Source organism: Peromyscus maniculatus, chromosome X, assembly GCF_049852395.1.
Source record: "Peromyscus maniculatus bairdii isolate BWxNUB_F1_BW_parent chromosome X, HU_Pman_BW_mat_3.1, whole genome shotgun sequence".
Taxonomy (NCBI): Eukaryota; Metazoa; Chordata; class Mammalia; order Rodentia; family Cricetidae; genus Peromyscus; species Peromyscus maniculatus.
The window spans coordinates 68,207,234-68,211,467 of NC_134875.1; the positions used below are offsets into that span (position 1 = coordinate 68,207,234).

At 36.5% G+C, this 4,234-nt stretch overlaps 1 non-coding gene across 1 annotated transcript; it reads left to right on the forward strand.

Annotated features, from left to right (window-relative positions):
- The first annotated feature begins 3,888 nt into the window (after positions 1-3,888).
- On the forward strand, positions 3,889-3,995 carry LOC121825888 (U6 spliceosomal RNA). Its single transcript, XR_006068263.2, has one exon. It is a non-coding gene; the product is annotated as a U6 spliceosomal RNA (small nuclear RNA).
- Positions 3,996-4,234: the final 239 nt, after the last annotated feature.

A 4,234-nucleotide genomic window follows, 5' to 3' on the forward strand; every position in this document is an offset into this window, starting at 1 on the left:
TTGGATTACCTCACTCAGGATGTTTCATAGTTCCATCCATTTGCCTACAAATTTCATGATGTCATTTATTTTACAGCTGAGTAATACTCCATTGTGTATACGTATTACATTTTCTTTATCTATTCTTCAGTTGGGGGGTATCTAGCTTGCTTTTAGGTTCTGGCTATTACAAATAACACTGCAATGAATATAGTTGAACAAGTGTCCTTGTGGTATGATTGAGCATCTCTTGGATATATGCCCAAGAGTGGTATCATTGGGTTTTGAGGAAGATTGATTGCCAATTTTCTAAGAAACCACTATACTGATTTCCAAAGTGGCTGTACATATTTGTACTCCTACCAAAAGTGGAGGAGTGTTCCCCTTGCTCCACATCCTCTCCAACATAAGCTATCACCAGTGTTTTTGATCTTAGCCATTCTGACAGGTGTAATATGGTAAAAATGCCAATCTTACCAAAATCAATCTACAGATTCATTGTAATCCCCATCAAAATCCCCAACACAATTCTTTAGAGAACTCGAAAGAATAATACCAAACTTCATATGGACAAACAAATAACCCAGGGCAGCTAAAAAACCTTGTGTAATAAAAGAACTTCTGAAGTTATCATCATCTGTAAGGCAAAGGACACTATCCATCATCCTACAGAATTGGAAAGGATCTTCACCAACCTCTTATCTGACAAAGGGCTAATATTCAAAATATATAAAGAATTCAAGAAGCTAGACATCAAAATACCAATAATGCAATTCAAATGTGGGATACAGGTTTAAACAGAGAATTCTCAACAGAAGAATATCAAACTGCCAAAATATATCTGTGGCCATCAGGGAAATGCACATCAAAACAACTCTGAGATAACTTCTTACACCTATCAGAATGGCTAAGAACAAAAATACTAATGGCAACTTATGTTGGTGAGGATGCAGAGTAAGGAGGTCTCACCTCCATTGATAATAGGAGTGCAAACTTGTACAGCTACTTTGGAATTTGATATGGTCATTTTCAGAAAACTGGGAATCAATCTACCTCAAGATGCAGCTATACCAATTTTGGACATATACCCAAGTGATGCTCAATCATACCACTAGGACACTTGCTCAACTATGTTTATAGAAGAATTATTCTTAATAACCAGAACCTAGAAACAAACTAGATGCCCCTCAACCAAAGAATGGATAAAGAAAATGTGGTACATTTACACAATGAAGTATTACTCAGATACAAGAAAAATAGCATCATGAAATTTGTAGATAAACGGATGGAAATGGAAAAATAATTCTCAGTGAGGTAATCCAGGTCCAGAAAGAAAAAATATAGTGTGTAGTCACTCATAAGTAGGTATTAGCTGTAAAATAAAGGACAATCAGACTACAGTCCACAGCCACAGATAGGCTAGGTAACAAGGAAGGTCCAAAGAAGGATGCATGACTATCCCTATGAAAGAGAAACAGAAGAGATCTCCTGGGTAAACTGGAGGCAGAGAGTGGGGAAGGGGGCATAGAATCAGGCTGGATGGGTGGGATTGGGACAGAGGGGGGGGTAATGAAAGTGATATCTTGGTAAAAGGGGGCATTTTGAGCTTAGAGAGAAACTTTGTGCCAGGGAAACTCCCATGAATCCACAAAGGATGACCCCATATAAGATTCCTAGAAATCATGGAGAGGGAACCTGAACTGGCCATCTCTTGTAATCAGATTGGTGACTACCCTAATTGTCATCGGAGAGCTTTTATCTAGTAACTGATGGAAGCAGATGCAGAGATTCACAGCCAAGCACTAGGTTGAGCTCTAGGAGTCCTGCTAAGAAAAGGAGGAGGGATTCTATGTGCCAGGCACATCATGGTAATGATGGGAAATCCCATAGAAACAGCTGACCTGAGCTCATGGGAGCTCATGGACTTTGTACCAACAGCTAGGGAGCCTGCATGGGACTGACCTATGCTCTCTGCATGTGTGTGTCAGTTTGGAGTGTGGTCTGTTTGTGGAGCTTCTGGGAGTGGGATCAGAGGCTGTTTCTGTTGCTTGAACTGGCTTTTGGAAACCTATTTTCTATGCTGAGTTGCCTTGCACAACTTTGATTAAAGTGGAGGAGCTTGGTCCTGCCTCAATATGATATGCCATGCTTTATTGATGCCCATGGGAAGCCTATCCCTTTCAAAAAAAGAGATGGAGGAAGAGTGGATGGGGAGTTGAATAGATGGGAGGTGGGGGAAGGAATGGGAGGATATGAGGGAGGGGAAAGTGTGGTTGTTACATAAAATAAATAAAAAAATAATAATAAAGAATCTAAACTTACTGTAAATTGAGTGTAATGTTAAGCATGGGAAACTTTTTCCTTTGTACATTGATGCATTTGAGTTTACTAAATAATTAGGTATTTGTGGTTACAATACATGCACATTAAAGTTTACCCATGGCTCTTGGCCAAATGGAACTTCAATAGAAACAAGATGTAAGGTTATTCCCAATAAATTATTCTTATGTGTTTGTATTGGTAGCTAAAGTGATAATAAAATATAGACTTGTAAGGGAAACTGTTATTGAAACATGTTCAAGAGATTATTAGAAAAAGCTTATGATTTGGTTTATAGGTTATGGGCTTAAATACACTTTTTTTTTATAAAATATGACAGTTAATACTACTTATGCGGTCTGTAATATTTCATTGTTCTAAAACTTTACTGAGTTCAAGGTTAATCATGATACTTTTCGAAAATAGATTTTCATAATCTATAGTTTAGTGTGAGGTTGGAGATAACATTCTTCAAAAAGGTAGCTGGGAAAGAGCCATGCTGCTTGTTCACAAACTATACTTAAATAAAATGTTGTTTTGAGGGGTATAGTTAGCCAAACATCTGTTGGTGAATAAAACTTGAGATTTTAAGATTTGGATGTTTTATTTTTCTATACGGGACTTTAAAGCCTTCACAGCTGAGAATTATGTTACCCCCTGATTTCATACCTCTACTTCTCTATCTTCTACTTTATCACAAAAGGAAGTTATTGTTAGCCCTCCAAATCATTTACACGAGTCTCCTTGAAGTTCTTTTCCCACCTGTAGTCGGGCCTATGGTGATTCTTAATATATTAAAAGTAATCTACATAGGTTTGTCTTATTTTGGAATGAAGGGAGAAGTAAGATGCCTAAAAATAATACAAATATTCAGTTTAATCAATAGCCACAAAAAATGTTGATAGCAACTTTAAATTTTGAAACTGAATATTGCTTGTCTCTTGAAGAAATAACTAAACCATAATATATATGGGAGTAAAATCCTCTCTGTCAACCGTAATACTTTTCCATTAAATTTGTGTCTTGAGAAAACAAACTCTTACTAACATTTATTTATTACTTTTTATATTAGATATGTTTCAATATTGTTACTAAATATTTAATGAAATCCAAACAAGAAATATTTATTTTTTATTAATTAAAAGGAATTAGGCCATGATTGACTAGATCCATGGTCTTTAGGCATTTGGTAGAGCCAAAATTAAAATATAAAAAATAGATGTTATACTAGCTGAATTTGCACCACAACATCCATGGACTACCAGTACTAGTGTTACATTATGGAAAGCAAAGATTTACTTTTATAATTTCTTATCTTCAGAAATAACAATATTAGTCAAATTTAAGAAAGAATATTTTGCCTCTTCAAAGAAATTGTCAGTATCAAGATATCCAAGAAATAAATAATTGTAGCATATGAACATTTGTAAATTATCAAGTTACTGCAGTGTTCCATGCTTTCCAAATTTTGATATAAAATGCCAGAATTTATCTCGGACCAAATATTCTGACTTTGGCTCTTATTTTGTTAGCAAATATCAATATGTTTTAAATTATACTACAGAGTCCCAGTACTAAAAACAGCATACTGTGCCCGCTTCGGCAGCACATATACTAAAATTGGAATGATGCAGAGAAGATTAGCATGGACCCGGCGCAAGGATGACATGCAAATTCATGAAGCATTCCATATTTTTTAGGTCTTTCAAGCTTGCTAGTATCTCCAGACTAGGACAATAGCTCTTCTAGTAGTGTTTGCCACTCAACCATGAAGACCTGAGTTCGATCCCCAGCACCCAAGGCAAAAACTGGGCTTGGTGTTGAACACTTGTTCCCAGTGCCAAGAAAGCAGGAATAGGCAGATCACTGTAATTTGTTGGCTAGCCAGCCCAGCCTAATCCCCTAATTCGATGAGCCCAAAATCCCCCTGACAAGC